Source organism: Rana temporaria, chromosome 4, assembly GCF_905171775.1.
Source record: "Rana temporaria chromosome 4, aRanTem1.1, whole genome shotgun sequence".
Classification (NCBI taxonomy): Eukaryota; Metazoa; Chordata; class Amphibia; order Anura; family Ranidae; genus Rana; species Rana temporaria.
The window spans coordinates 243,178,751-243,196,023 of record NC_053492.1 but is presented as its reverse complement, the minus strand read 5'-3'; positions in this window follow the sequence as shown (position 1 = coordinate 243,196,023).

Here is a 17,273-nt window from a genome sequence, read left to right as displayed (position 1 = left end):
TTTTAGACACTTTTTTTTAACATTGAAGTCAATGAGAACATGCTTTTTACCGCTTCAAAACACACGTTCTGCCAAAAGTTTCAGCTCCTTCATACTTTCACTTACAGACACCAAACAAACTTTAAAGCGGTCACAAAATATTCAGCTATCCAAACATGACTTTTCAGATTGATATCTTTTATGGTTTTTGTGAAAACGCAATTTACGTTTAGCGATTTTTTCAGAAAATGGAATCGGTTATAATGTAACCCTATGGAAGGGATTTAGAGTGTGTCATGTGACCTTTAGAGTGGAGATCTTTGAAAACAAAAATTATCTTTAAAAAAAGGGCGAACAAATTGCTCTCACGCCCACAAGATCTACTTGTCATACACAATTTATATATCAAAACGTAGGTATGCTTGTCTGGTTTCAGGCAATGTGATCAGTTTTGTGATACGTATTTTAGTTTTAGTTCCAGGAGCTTCTAAAGGACAAGAGCGACAAAACCACTCTCATTGACCGTCATGTTAAAAATTTTAAAAATTTTCCTGCAAAACACACAAAGACGCTCTTTTCTAAATCGCTGGCATGGCCACAATTTTAAGTTTATCAACATAAATTTCATATCGATGCGTTCACAAGGGCCGTGTCTTTCAAACGGTGAAGTCACTGTATCGATCGCATGTACGGTTGTGGATTTATTACGTTTTGTTTGGAGGCGTAATTAATGTATTGGTCTGTGAATTAAAAGGCGTTTGTAATGGAATTTCTTTCCATAAATAGCTTTCTACCTCAGTGCAATATTCCTCCTCACTGACCTGGGGGGAGGGGAAACCTCTTGAGGGGGGAGGGGCGACCAGGAAGTCAGCATACTCTCTACGTTGCAGATAGAGAAAGGAGCTGTGTGTCCTAAAGATAGTGTAGTGGTTATGGTGAATGGCTTTGGTGCGGGCTCAGCAATTCAGCATTCCCACTCGCATTTTCCTCAGGGAATGCATTTTCTAGTTCTTCTTAATTTTAATTTTATTCCGTACGTTTTTTGGCTCTGCGTAACTTCTGCATACTTTGAGTTATTGAGACCATTTAACTTTTAAAATGTTCGTCTCATTCAGCTAACGATGGGACTTCTTCAAGTTTTTTTGTACTATTTATACTTTTTAAAATATTAAGCTTTTAGACACTTTTTTTTAACATTGAAGTCAATGAGAACATCCTTTTTCCTGCTTCAAAACACACGTTCTGCCAAAAGTTTCAGCTCCTTCATACTTTCACTTACAGACACCAAACAAACTTTAAAGCGGTCACAAAATATTCAGCTATCCAAACATGACTTTTCAGATTGATATCTTTTACGGTTTTTGTGAAAACGCAATTTACGTTTAGTGATTTTTTTATCGGTTATAATGTAATCCTATGGAGCAGGTTTAGAGTGTGTCATGTGACCTTTAGAGTGGAGATCTTTGAAAACAAAAATTATCTTTAAAAAAAGGGCGAACAAATTGCTCTCACGCCCACAAGATCTACTTGTCATACACAATTTATATATCAAAACGTAGGTATGCTTGTCTGGTTTCAGGCAATGTGATCAGTTTTGCGATAGGCATTTGACTTTTAGTTCCAGGAGCTTCTAAAGGACAAGTGCCTCAAACGCCCTCCCATTGACCGTCATGTTAAAAAGTCTAAAAAAAATTCCTGCAAAACACACAAAGACGCTCTTTTCTAAATCGCTGGCATGGCCACATTTTTAAGTTTATCAACATAAATTTCATATCGATGCGTTCACAAGGGCCGTGTCTTTCAAACGGTGAAGTCGCTGTATCGATCGCATGTACGGTTGTGGATTTATTACGTTTTGTTTGAAGGCGTAATTCATGTATTGGTCTGTGAATTAAAAAGCGTTTGTAATGGCATTTATTAGTGGGAATGCTTTAATAAGCATTCCCAGTATTGATATTCGTTTTTTATTATTAGTGGGAATGCTTTAATAAGCATTCCCAGTATTGATATTCGTTTTTTATTATTAGTGGGAATGCTTTAATAAGCATTCCCAGTATTGATATTCGTTTTTTATTATTAGTGGGAATGCTTTAATAAGCATTCCCAGTATTGATATTCGTTTTTTATTATTCTTCTTCTTAATTTTATTCCGTACGTTTTTTGGCTCTGCGTAACTTCTGCATACTTTCAGCTATTGAGACCATTTAACTTTTAAAATGTTCGTCTCATTCAGCTAACGATGGGACTTCTTCAAGTTTTTTTGTACTATTTATACTTTTTAAAATATTAAGCTTTTAGACACTTTTTTTTAACATTGAAGTCAATGAGAACATCCTTTTTCCTGCTTCAAAACACACGTTCTGCCAAAAGTTTCAGCTCCTTCATACTTTCACTTACAGACACCAAACAAACTTTAAAGCGGTCACAAAATATTCAGCTATCCAAACATGACTTTTCAGATTGATATCTTTTACGGTTTTTGTGAAAACGCAATTTACGTTTAGCGATTTTTTCAGAAAATGGAATCGGTTATAATGTAACCCTATGGAAGGGATTTAGAGTGTGTCATGTGACCTTTAGAGTGGAGATCTTTGAAAACAAAAATTATCTTTAAAAAAAGGGCGAACAAATTGCTCTCACGCCCACAAGATCTACTTGTCATACACAATTTATATATCAAAACGTAGGTATGCTTGTCTGGTTTCAGGCAATGTGATCAGTTTTGTGATACGTATTTTAGTTTTAGTTCCAGGAGCTTCTAAAGGACAAGAGTGACAAAACCACTCTCATTGACCGTCCATGTTAAAAAAATTTAAAATTTTCCTGCAAAACACACAAAGACGCTCTTTTCTAAATCGCTGGCATGGCCACAATTTTAAGTTTATCAACATAAATTTCATATCGATGCGTTCACAAGGGCCGTGTCTTTCAAACGGTGAAGTCGCTGTATCGATCGCATGTACGGTTGTGGATTTATTACGTTTTGTTTGGAGGCATAATTAATGTATTGGTCTGTGAATTAAAAGGCGTTTGTAATGGAATTTCTTTCCATAAATAGCTTTCTACCTCAGTGCAATATTCCTCCTCACTGACCTGGGGGGAGGGGAAACCTCTTGAGGGGGAGGGGCGACCAGGAAGTCAGGATACTCTCTACTTTGCAGATAGAGAAAGGAGCTGTGTGTCCTAAAGATAGTGTAGTGGTTATGGTGAATGGCTTTGGTGCGGGCTCAGCAATTCAGCATTCCCACTCGCATTTTCCTCAGGGAATGCATTTTCTAGTTCTTCTTCTTAATTTTAATTAGTGGGAATGCTTTAATAAGCATTCCCAGTATTGATATTCGTTTTTTATTATTCTTAATTTTAATTTTATTCCGTACGTTTTTTGGCTCTGCGTAACTTCTGCATACTTTCAGCTATTGAGACCATTTAACTTTTAAAATGTTCGTCTCATTCAGCTAACGATGGGACTTCTTCAAGTTTTTTTGTACTATTTATACTTTTTAAAATATTAAGCTTTTAGACACTTTTTTTTAACATTGAAGTCAATGAGAACATCCTTTTTCCTGCTTCAAAACACACGTTCTGCCAAAAGTTTCAGCTCCTTCATACTTTCACTTACAGACACCAAACAAACTTTAAAGCGGTCACAAAATATTCAGCTATCCAAACATGACTTTTCAGATTGATATCTTTTACGGTTTTTGTGAAAACGCAATTTACGTTTAGCGATTTTTTCAGAAAATGGAATCGGTTATAATGTAACCCTATGGAAGGGATTTAGAGTGTGTCATGTGACCTTTAGAGTGGAGATCTTTGAAAACAAAAATTATCTTTAAAAAAAGGGCGAACAAATTGCTCTCACGCCCACAAGATCTACTTGTCATACACAATTTATATATCAAAACGTAGGTATGCTTGTCTGGTTTCAGGCAATGTGATCAGTTTTGTGATACGTATTTTAGTTTTAGTTCCAGGAGCTTCTAAAGGACAAGAGACATGTTAAAAAGTCTAAAAAATGTTTCTGCAAAACACACAAAGACGCTCTTTTCTAAATCGCTGACATGGCCACATTTTTAAGTTTATCAACATAAATTTTATATCGATGCGTTCACAAGGGCCGTGTCTTTCAAACGGTGAAGTCGCTGTATCGATCGCATGTACGGTTGTGGATTTATTACGTTTTGTTTGAAGGCTTCGATAACTGATTTTGTGTGTGGATGAAAGCGTTTCTAATGGTATTTTGATTCCCTAAATAGCTTTCTTTACCTCAGTGCAATCCTCCTCCCCCACCTCATGTGGAGAAAGCCTCTTGAGGGGGGAGGGGCGACCAGTCAAGTCAGGACACTCTCTATATTGCAGATAGAGAAAGGAGCTGTGTGATATTAGGCTTTATAAGTACTGAAGGAACACTGCTTGTATGTCCTAATGATAGTGTAGTGGTTATGGTGAATGGCTTTTGTGCGGGCTCAGCAATTCAGCTATTCAGCATTCCCACTCGCATTTTCCTCAGGAAATGCATTGTCTAGTTTTAATTTTATTCCGTACGTTTTTTGGCTCTGCGTAACTTCTGCATACTTTCAGCTATTGAGACCATTTAACTTTTAAAATGTTCATCTCATTCAGCTAACGATGGGACTTCTTCAAGTTTTTTTGTACTATTTATACTTTTTAAAATATTAAGCTTTTAGACACTTTTTTTTAACATTGAAGTCAATGAGAACATCCTTTTTCCTGCTTCAAAACACACGTTCTGCCAAAAGTTTCAGCTCCTTCATACTTTCACTTACAGACACCAAACAAACTTTAAAGCGGTCACAAAATATTCAGCTATCCAAACATGACTTTTTAGATTGATATCTTATACGGTTTTTGTGAAAACGCAATTTACGTTTAGTGATTTTTTTATCGGTTATAATGTAATCCTATGGAGCAGGTTTAGAGTGTGTCATGTGACCTTTAGAGTGGAGATTTTTGAAAACAAAAATTATCTTTAAAAAAAGGGCGAACAAATTGCTCTCACGCCCACAAGATCTACTTGTCATACACAATTTATATATCAAAACGTAGGTATGCTTGTCTGGTTTCAGGCAATGTGATCAGTTTTGTGATACGTATTTTAGTTTTAGTTCCAGGAGCTTCTAAAGGACAAGAGTGACAAAACCACTCTCATTGACCGTCCATGTTAAAAATTTAAAAATTTTTCCTGCAAAACACACAAAGACGCTCTTTTCTAAATCGCTGGCATGGCCACAATTTTAAGTTTATCAACATAAATTTCATATCGATGCGTTCACAAGGGCCGTGTCTTTCAAACGGTGAAGTCGCTGTATCGATCGCATGTACGGTTGTGGATTTATTACGTTTTGTTTGGAGGCGTAATTAATGTATTGGTCTGTGAATTAAAAGGCGTTTGTAATGGAATTTCTTTCCATAAATAGCTTTCTACCTCAGTGCAATATTCCTCCTCACTGACCTGGGGGGAGGGGAAACCTCTTGAGGGGGGAGGGGCGACCAGGAAGTCAGCATACTCTCTACTTTGCAGATAGAGAAAGGAGCTGTGTGTCCTAAAGATAGTGTAGTGGTTATGGTGAATGGCTTTGGTGCGGGCTCAGCAATTCAGCATTCCCACTCGCATTTTCCTCAGGGAATGCATTTTCTAGTTCTTCTTCTTAATTTTAATTTTATTCCGTACGTTTTTTGGCTCTGCGTAACTTCTGCATACTTTCAGCTATTGAGACCATTTAACTTTTAAAATGTTCGTCTCATTCAGCTAACGATGGGACTTCTTCAAGTTTTTTTGTACTATTTATACTTTTTAAAATATTAAGCTTTTAGACACTTTTTTTTAACATTGAAGTCAATGAGAACATCCTTTTTCCTGCTTCAAAACACACGTTCTGCCAAAAGTTTCAGCTCCTTCATACTTTCACTTACAGACACCAAACAAACTTTAAAGCGGTCACAAAATATTCAGCTATCCAAACATGACTTTTCAGATTGATATCTTTTACGGTTTTTGTGAAAACGCAATTTACGTTTAGCGATTTTTTCAGAAAATGGAATCGGTTATAATGTAACCCTATGGAAGGGATTTAGAGTGTGTCATGTGACCTTTAGAGTGGAGATCTTTGAAAACAAAAATTATCTTTAAAAAAAGGGCGAACAAATTGCTCTCACGCCCACAAGATCTACTTGTCATACACAATTTATATATCAAAACGTAGGTATGCTTGTCTGGTTTCAGGCAATGTGATCAGTTTTGTGATACGTATTTTAGTTTTAGTTCCAGGAGCTTCTAAAGGACAAGAGACATGTTAAAAAGTCTAAAAAATGTTTCTGCAAAACACACAAAGACGCTCTTTTCTAAATCGCTGACATGGCCACATTTTTAAGTTTATCAATATAAATTTTATATCAATGCGTTCACAAGGGCCGTGTCTTTCAAACGGTGAAGTCGCTGTATCGATCGCATGTACGGTTGTGGATTTATTACGTTTTGTTTGGAGGCGTAATTAATGTATTGGTCTGTGAATTAAAAGGCGTTTGTAATGGAATTTCTTTCCATAAATAGCTTTCTACCTCAGTGCAATATTCCTCCTCACTGACCTGGGGGGAGGGGAAACCTCTTGAGGGGGAGGGGCGACCAGGAAGTCAGCATACTCTCTACTTTGCAGATAGAGAAAGGAGCTGTGTGTCCTAAAGATAGTGTAGTGGTTATGGTGAATGGCTTTGGTGCGGGCTCAGCAATTCAGCATTCCCACTCGCATTTTCCTCAGGGAATGCATTTTCTAGTTAGTGGGAATGCTTTAATAAGCATTCCCAGTATTGATATTCGTTTTTTATTATTCTTAATTTTAATTTTATTATTCCGTACGTTTTTTGGCTCTGCGTAACTTCTGCATACTTTCAGCTATTGAGACCATTCAACTTTTAAAATGTTTATCTCGTTCAGCTAACGATGGGACTTCTTCAAGTTTTTTTGTACTATTTATACTTTTTAAAATATTAAGCTTTTAGACACTTTTTTTTAACATTGAAGTCAATGAGAACATCCTTTTTCCTGCTTCAAAACACACGTTCTGCCAAAAGTTTCAGCTCCTTCATACTTTCACTTACAGACACCAAACAAACTTTAAAGCGGTCACAAAATATTCAGCTATCCAAACATGACTTTTCAGATTGATATCTTTTACGTTTTTTGTGAAAACGCAATTTACGTTTAGCGATTTTTTCAGAAAATGGAATCGGTTATAATGTAACCCTATGGAAGGGATTTAGAGTGTGTCATGTGACCTTTACAGTGGAGATCTTTGAAAACAAAAATTATCTTTAAAAAAAGGGCGAACAAATTGCTCTCACGCCCACAAGATCTACTTGTCATACACAATTTATATATCAAAACATAGGTATGCTTGTCTGGTTTCAGGCAATGTGATCAGTTTTGTGATACGTATTTTAGTTTTAGTTCCAGGAGCTTCTAAAGGACAAGAGCGACAAAACCACTCTCATTGACCGTCATGTTAAAAATTTTAGAAATTTTCCTGCAAAACACACAAAGACGCTCTTTTCTAAATCGCTGGCATGGCCACAATTTTAAGTTTATCAACATAAATTTCATATCGATGCGTTCACAAGGGCCGTGTCTTTCAAACGGTGAAGTCGCTGTATCGATCGCATGTACGGTTGTGGATTTATTACGTTTTGTTTGGAGGCGTAATTAATGTATTGGTCTGTGAATTAAAAGGCGTTTGTAATGGAATTTCTTTCCATAAATAGCTTTCTACCTCAGTGCAATATTCCTCCTCACTGACCTGGGGGGAGGAGAAACCTCTTGAGGGGGGAGGGGCGACCAGGAAGTCAGGATACTCTCTACTTTGCAGATAGAGAAAGGAGCTGTGTGTCCTAAAGATAGTGTAGTGGTTATGGTGAATGGCTTTGGTGCGGGCTCAGCAATTCAGCATTCCCACTCGCATTTTCCTCAGGGAATGCATTTTCTAGTTAGTGGGAATGCTTTAATAAGCATTCCCAGTATTGATATTCGTTTTTTATTATTAGTGGGAATGCTTTAATAAGCATTCCCAGTATTGATATTCGTTTTTTATTATTCTTCTTCTTAATTTTATTCCGTACGTTTTTTGGCTCTGCGTAACTTCTGCATACTTTCAGCTATTGAGACCATTTAACTTTTAAAATGTTCGTCTCATTCAGCTAACGATGGGACTTCTTCAAGTTTTTTTGTACTATTTATACTTTTTAAAATATTAAGCTTTTAGACACTTTTTTTTAACATTGAAGTCAATGAGAACATCCTTTTTCCTGCTTCAAAACACACGTTCTGCCAAAAGTTTCAGCTCCTTCATACTTTCACTTACAGACACCAAACAAACTTTAAAGCGGTCACAAAATATTCAGCTATCCAAACATGACTTTTTAGATTGATATCTTATACGGTTTTTGTGAAAACGCAATTTACGTTTAGTGATTTTTTTATCGGTTATAATGTAATCCTATGGAGCAGGTTTAGAGTGTGTCATGTGACCTTTAGAGTGGAGATCTTTGAAAACAAAAATTATCTTTAAAAAAAGGGCGAACAAATTGCTCTCACGCCCACAAGATCTACTTGTCATACACAATTTATATATCAAAACGTAGGTATGCTTGTCTGGTTTCAGGCAATGTGATCAGTTTTGTGATACGTATTTTAGTTTTAGTTCCAGGAGCTTCTAAAGGACAAGAGTGACAAAACCACTCTCATTGACCGTCCATGTTAAAAATTTTAAAAATTTTCCTGCAAAACACACAAAGACGCTCTTTTCTAAATCGCTGGCATGGCCACAATTTTAAGTTTATCAACATAAATTTCATATCGATGCGTTCACAAGGGCCGCGTCTTTCAAACGGTGAAGTCGCTGTATCGATCGCATGTACGGTTGTGGATTTATTACGTTTTGTTTGGAGGCGTAATTAATGTATTGGTCTGTGAATTAAAAGGCGTTTGTAATGGAATTTCTTTCCATAAATAGCTTTCTACCTCAGTGCAATATTCCTCCTCACTGACCTGGGGGGAGGGGAAACCTCTTGAGGGGGGAGGGGCGACCAGGAAGTCAGCATACTCTCTACTTTGCAGATAGAGAAAGGAGCTGTGTGTCCTAAAGATAGTGTAGTGGTTATGGTGAATGGCTTTGGTGCGGGCTCAGCAATTCAGCATTCCCACTCGCATTTTCCTCAGGGAATGCATTTTCTAGTTCTTCTTCTTAATTTTAATTTTAATTTTATTATTCCGTACGTTTTTTGGCTCTGCGTAACTTCTGCATACTTTGAGCTATTGAGACCATTCAACTATTAAAATGTTCGTCTCGTTCAGCCAACGATGGGACTTCTTCAAGTTTTTTTGTACTATTTATACTTTTTAAAATATTAAGCTTTTAGACACTTTTTTTTAACATTGAAGTCAATGAGAACATGCTTTTTACCGCTTCAAAACACACGTTCTGCCAAAAGTTTCAGCTCCTTCATACTTTCACTTACAGACACCAAACAAACTTTAAAGCGGTCACAAAATATTCAGCTATCCAAACATGACTTTTTAGATTGATATCTTTTACGGTTTTTGTGAAAACGCAATTTACGTTTAGTGATATTTTATCGGTTATAATGTAATCCTATGGAGCAGGTTTAGAGTGTGTCATGTGACCTTTAGAGTGCAGATCATCCACAAAAAATATTATCTTTAAAAAAAGGGGGAACAAATTGCTCTCACGCCCACAAGATCTACTTGTCATACACAATTTATATATCAAAACGTAGGTATGCTTGTCTGGTTTCAGGCAATGTGATCAGTTTTGTGATACGTATTTTAGTTTTAGTTCCAGGAGCTTCTAAAGGACAAGAGTCATGTTAAAAAGTCTAAAAAATGTTTCTGCAAAACACACAAAGACGCTCTTTTCTAAATCGCTGACATGGCCACATTTTTAAGTTTATCAACATAAATTTCATATCGATGCGTTCACAAGGGCCGTGTCTTTCAAACGGTGAAGTCGCTGTATCGATCGCATGTACGGTTGTGGATTTATTACGTTTTGTTTGAAGGCTTCGATAACTGATTTTGTGTGTGGATGAAAGCGTTTCTAATGGTATTTTGATTCCCTAAATAGCTTTCTTTACCTCAGTGCAGTCCTCCTCCCCCACCTCATGTGGAGAAAGCCTCTTGAGGGGGGAGGGGCGACCAGTCAAGTCAGGACACTCTCTATATTGCAGATAGAGAAAGGAGCTGTGTGATATTAGGCTTTATAAGTACTGAAGGAACACTGCTTGTATGTCCTAAAGATAGTGTAGTGGTTATGGTGAATGGCTTTTGTGCGGGCTCAGCAATTCAGCTATTCAGCATTCCCACTCGCATTTTCCTCAGGAAATGCATTGTCTAGTTCTTAATTTTAATTTTATTATTCCGTACGTTTTTTGGCTCTGCGTAACTTCTGCATACTTTCAGCTATTGAGACCATTCAACTTTTAAAATGTTCATCTCGTTCAGCTAACGATGGGACTTCTTCAAGTTTTTTTGTACTATTTATACTTTTTAAAATATTAAGCTTTTAGACACTTTTTTTTAACATTGAAGTCAATGAGAACATCCTTTTTCCTGCTTCAAAACACACGTTCTGCCAAAAGTTTCAGCTCCTTCATACTTTCACTTACAGACACCAAACAAACTTTAAAGCGGTCACAAAATATTCAGCTATCCAAACATGACTTTTTAGATTGATATCTTATACGGTTTTTGTGAAAACGCAATTTACGTTTAGTGATTTTTTTTATCGGTTATAATGTAATCCTATGGAGCAGGTTTAGAGTGTGTCATGTGACCTTTAGAGTGGAGATCTTTGAAAACAAAAATTATCTTTAAAAAAAGGGCGAACAAATTGCTCTCACGCCCACAAGATCTACTTGTCATACACAATTTATATATCAAAACGTAGGTATGCTTGTCTGGTTTCAGGCAATGTGATCAGTTTTGTGATACGTATTTTAGTTTTAGTTCCAGGAGCTTCTAAAGGACAAGAGCGACAAAACCACTCTCATTGACCGTCATGTTAAAAATTTTAGAAATTTTCCTGCAAAACACACAAAGACGCTCTTTTCTAAATCGCTGGCATGGCCACAATTTTAAGTTTATCAACATAAATTTCATATCGATGCGTTCACAAGGGCCGTGTCTTTCAAACGGTGAAGTCGCTGTATCGATCGCATGTACGGTTGTGGATTTATTACGTTTTGTTTGGAGGCGTAATTAATGTATTGGTCTGTGAATTAAAATGCGTTTGTAATGGAATTTCTTTCCATAAATAGCTTTCTACCTCAGTGCAATATTCCTCCTCACTGACCTGGGGGAGGGGAAACCTCTTGAGGGGGGAGGGGCGACCAGGAAGTCAGCATACTCTCTACTTTGCAGATAGAGAAAGGAGCTGTGTGTCCTAAAGATAGTGTAGTGGTTATGGTGAATGGCTTTGGTGCGGGCTCAGCTATTCAGCATTCCCACTCGCATTTTCCTCAGGGAATGCATTTTCTAGTATAACATTTAAAACATAAAAGCTGAGAATGACAAAAAAAAGTGAGCATGGCTAAATGATTGACTGGGTGCATGGAACTCAATGTTGATAACTGGTATCACCATCTTCTGGTGTGTACACTGTAGGAACTATCATCTATTATACTTTATAGCCATCTGTTTTACATTGGAGGGAGAGATGGATCAGGAATGAGAAGAGAGAAAGAGAGACATTCATCCCATATATAGACCCACCCTATCGTCTTTATATTACCCCTAAAGTGTTACTAAACCCACAACATTAAAAGCAGTCTGTGTATGCAGTAAAGCATGCTTGTTATACTCACTGTGGAACCTAAGGGGTTAATCCTGCACATTGTGTAAAAATGCTGTTTGATCCTGTCTTCTCTGATCCTCCACTTCTTCCACAGTCCCCAATCCCTTTCCTGATAGTAGAAGAGCCTTGGAGGCACTCTGCACATGCTTAGTTTGGGGTGTATAGCTAGGTTCAGGGGTCATGCATTCTCACAGGACAATCAGAGAAAAATGAACCAGTGCTCAGCCAGACACTGATAGAAGTCATAAGACTGCTATATACTACTGATGAGAAAAGGTATTTAGCAGTTTATATTTACTAAAATACTGTAATTGCATTCCCATGTTCTGTGTACTGTGGGAGACCAGATATAGTGAATGCAGGGTTCTGGGTTTAATAACACCCCTATCCACGTTATATTATTCTTTACCCCTAAAATATGTCCTAGGACTTATTCCTACCAACACCCATTCTCCCCAAACTATAATAATTTCTCAGTTGCTTTGGTAATTCTAAAATGTATTTAGGCCCTACCTATTAATCCTAATCGAATTTTAGGAAAAGAGAGAGGATGGAGGAGAGAGAAGGTGGAGATGAGGGAGAGAAGGGGAAGGACTCAGAGGAGAGAAGGGGGAGAGGGAAGATGGAAGGTGGAGATGAGGGAGAGTAATAGGGGGGAGATGATGGGGCAGAGGAACAGAGAAGGGGAGATAAAAGGGGGGGGTGAATAGGAGGGAGAAAGAGAAGGTGGAGGTGAGAGGGAATAAGGGAGGAATAGAGAAGGGAGAGAGGAAAACGGAGGTATAAAGAGATGGTGGTGATGATAGAAAAGGGCGGAAGGATAGAGAAGGCTGGGAAAAGAGGAGAAGAATAGAGAAGGGAGAGAGGAAAACGGAGGTATAAAGAGATGGTGGTGATGATAGAAAAGGGCGGAAGGATAGAGAAGGCTGGGAAAAGAGGAGAAGAATAGAGAAGGGAGATGACAGAGAGGAGAGGAAGGATAGAGAAAGGAGAGAGGAAAGGGAAAATGGAAGAGGAGAAGGATAGAGAAGAGAGAGAGAGGAGATATAGAAGGGGGAGAGGGGCGAAAAAGAGAAAGTGGGAATGAGGGAGAGGATAGGAAGGAGAGGGGACAGAGAGACAGGGAGAAAAGGAACAAGTGGGGAAGGGTGGAAGGAGAGAGAGAGAGGAAGAGAGAGAGAAAAACGCAGAGAGAGAGAGAGAGAGAGAGAGAGAGAGAGAGAGAGAGAGAGAAAATTGAGAGAAGGGCACAGAGGAAAGAGAGAGGACAGAGAATAAAAGAGAAACAAGGTGGGGAGAAGGATGGTGACACAGAAGAAGAAGGGGGGTGAGGAGGAAGAGATGGAGAAGAAAAGAGAGGGGGGACAAATAAGGGGGGGGGGAGTAGAAAAGGGGTAGAGAGAGAAAAAGTGAGCTCAGCTTAATTGTTAACTGGGTGCACTGGTATCAAAAGGGCCAGAATAACATATGGGCTGGGCTATTGGAGCTGCCGACCCTTCCTTAGGATTGGCCCAGCCCAGTGATGCGCATCAAATTACTACCCTACTAAAACTACCCAAACTCATCCTCTCCCACCCCCCCCCCCCCACCCCTCTCACTTACACCCCTTTTTCTCTTTCATCCCCTCTTTCTCAGCCCCACCCCCCTCTTTCTCTCACCCTTCCTCTCCCTCTCCCTCTCTCACCATTCCTCTCTCTTATTTACCCCCTCTCTATTTATTTGAATTGAATTTGTTTAAAAATATATAAAAAAAAATGATATGCATTTTCATTTTATGTAGAGTGTCAGTGTAGTGTGAATATAGTGATAGGGCAGTTTTACTGCAGTCTCAGTGTAGTGCGTCTGTGCAGTTTTACTGCAGTATATTGAAGTTTATCAATGCAGTTTTACTGCAGTATATTGTAGTGTGTCCATGCGCTTTTACTTAAGTATGTTAAAGTGCGTCAGTGCCGTTTTACTGCAGTATATTGTAGTGTGTTTATTGTGGAGTGTGTCTCTGTAGTGCAGTGTTTTACACCCCATTACAGAACATTTAATGCTGTATACAGTACTGTATACCCCCTTTTTTTGAGGGGTTGCCACATTTTAATTTTTTTTCTGTGCCTGCCCCCTTTTTTGAAATTGTGAGCTGCAGTTTTTCTGACTGTGGTGCTGTTTTTCCCCCTTTTATATATATATATTTTTTTTAAAGTTTTGACAATTCTTTAAGTGGCAGTCCTCAAGTTAAAGTTCACCAAACACCACTTTCCATTGATTAAAGTGCATCCATTATACATTTTACTGTCTATTACATTTTGGTAATAAGCCCCCCCCCCCCCCATCATGTCTGGGAGGCCAACAATGAGGGGCAAACGTTCCCATGTGACTGTGAGGAGGCCAGCGTATGTGTCCACAGGCAGGGCACCATTATTCTCTGTTTAGTGATGTTGCCCATGCTATCCAGCCACAGCATGCAGAGGAGGTGGTGGACTGGCTTTTTAAACCTTCCTCATCCTCTATCACCCAAGCAGAGACTAGTGCGCAGTCCACCGCAACTGCCCTTTAACAAAGGGGACCCCCAGATCCTGACCCCCCCCCCCTGTGTGAAATGGTAATGGGGTACACTGTACCCCTACCATTTCACGAAGGAAGTGTAAAGTATTGTAAAAAAATACACTGACACCATAGAATAAAGTCCTTTATTAAAAAAAAAAAAAAAACCTCCAGCGGTGATAATCCACTCGTTCCCGGCTTCCTGCGTTGTCCTGATCCTGCAACGGCTGATCTCCATCGATGAGAAGATCCTGCGACGGCCGGGTGATCTCCGATCCAGCGATGTGAAGATCCATCCGGAGCGCAGCATCCCCGACCTCCTCATCGCCAGACACAGCCCAGCGAATGACGCGCTGGAGCTGTGACATTACTTATATAGAGGAGGCAGGGCCACCCGTCACGTGACCCCGCCCCCTCTGTCGTACCCTCTGCTGCGTCACTGGGGAAGCCCAAGAAGAGAGAAGACTATGGGCTTCGCCAGTGACGAAGGGGGACAACTCAGTGATGCATTTCAAATTGTTTTGGTCCTCGGCGCCCAGAGATATCAGATTATCTAGGGGACATGACACAAAGAGCTTTCCAGTCGATCAACCGGTGTTTCTGGGTCATGAGAATAGACTAGAATTTGCCCAGTATACAATTGACCTGCTGGGCTGCCCTGCATCCAGCGTGCTTTCCGAACAGACATCTACAACAGATCTACACTGAGTTTGTGTGACAGTGTCAACAGCCAATGCAGCCATTAACAGTGTTTCCAATTACAGCCACACAAGTGTCAGTGTCACCAGAGCCAATGAAGCCATCAACATTGTTCCTGAATACCACCACACCAGTGTGAGTGTCACAAGAGCCAATGCAGCCATGAACAGTGTTCCTGATTACCTCCACACCAATGCCAGTGTCACAAGAGCCAATGCAGCCATGAACAGTGTTCCTGATTACCGCCACATCAGTGTGAGTGTCACAAGAGCCAATGCAGCCATGAACAGTGTTCCTGATTACCTCCACACCAATGCCAGTGTCACAAGAGCCAATGCAGCCATGAACAGTGTTCCTGATTACCGCCACACCATTGCTGGTGTCACCAGAGCCAATGCAGCCATGAACAGTGTTCCTGATTACCGCCACACCATTGCCAGTGTCACCAGAGCCAATGCAGCCATGAACAGTGTTCCTGATTACCTCCACACCAATGCCAGTGTCACCAGAGCCAATGCAGCCATGAACAGTGTTTCTGATTACTGCCACATCAGTGCCAGTGTCACCAGAGCCAATGCAGCCATGAACAGTGTTCCTGATTACTGCCACATCAGTGCCAGTGTCACCAGAGCCAATGCAGCCATGAACAGTGTTCCTGATTACCTCCACACCAATGCCAGTGTCACCAGAGCCAATGCAGCCATGAACAGTGTTTCTGATTACTGCCACATCAGTGCCAGTGTCACCAGAGCCAATGCAGCCATGAACAGTGTTCCTGATTACCTCCACACCAGTGCCAGTGTCACCAGAGCCAATGCAGCCATGAACAGTGTTCCTGATTACCTCCACACCAATGCCAGTGTCACCAGAGCCAATGCAGCCATGAACAGTGTTTCTGATTACTGCCACATCAGTGCCAGTGTCACCAGAGCCAATGCAGCCATCAACAGTGTTCCTGAGTGCCGCTACACCAGTGTCATCAGAGCCAATGCAGCCATCAACAGTGTTCCATATTGCTGCCACACCATTGCCAGTGTCACCCGAGCTAATGCAGCCATCAACACTGTTCCTGATTACCACCACACCAGTGCCAGTGTCACCAGAGCCAATGCAGCCATCAACACTGTTCCTAATTACCACCACAGTCCTTTGTCGTTTGAAATTACACTACAACACATTACATCAATTCCGAATTTTTAGTCTGGCGTACAAGTATTTTCATCGCCTTAGTAAACTCTTCATTGAGTTTCACCCATATAAAAGTCAGCGGCTACAAAAAGTGTAACTGCTGACTTTTAATAATCGAACATTAACCTGTCCCACGGTCCAGTGAAGCGGGCTCATGAAACCTCGCTCCTCTCCGTGGCGCCGGCATTCTGACTGTGGCTTCACAGCTGGGCACGTACTGCGCATGCACGAGACGCACAATCTTCTGGGACCTATGTGTCCCAGAAGTTTGCACGGAGGGAGGGGGGAAAGGTGATCTTTCTTTCGGCCCTGCAGAGCCAGAGGAGGAAGTGGGAGCTGGATGCCTCTAAAAAGAAGGTATGCACTCCCCTCCAAAGAAATGACATGCCAAATGTAGAATGTCAGGAGGTCACCAACACTAAAGGCCTCATGTACACTGCTGCTGGTAAACGGACGTTTAGGAGCAGTTGGGCATTTTTTTCAACTGCTCTTGAACTTTCATCTATGTTATCTTATCAGTACATGTACACAAGGTCGTTTATAGTAGTTTCTAGGCAGTTGTGTTTAGAGGCTTTTTCTTGAACCCCAAAAAAATGCATTCGGAAGCTGTGTTTAGAGGCAGTTGAAGCGCCAATGCGGCTAAACGTGACAACTTGTGTTTAGCAGCGTTTCGTTTACAGGCGTTTTTCATTTTTCCCAAAAAAAATGCTTCTAGACGCAAACGCGGCTAAACGCAGCATGTAAGCGCGGCTAAACGCAGCATGTAAACGCGGCTAAACGCAGCATGTAAACACGGCTAAACTGCAGTTTTTAGACACTGATTTTTAGCTGTCAAGTTAAAGTGGAGGTTCACCGGTAAATTGCTATTTTTACCCTTAGATGGATGCTCATTTTGTCTAGGGGAATCGGCTAGTTGTTTTAAAATCGAAGCTGTACTTACCTTTTTAGAGAGCGATCTTCTCCGCCGCTTCCGGGTATGGGCTGCGGGACTGG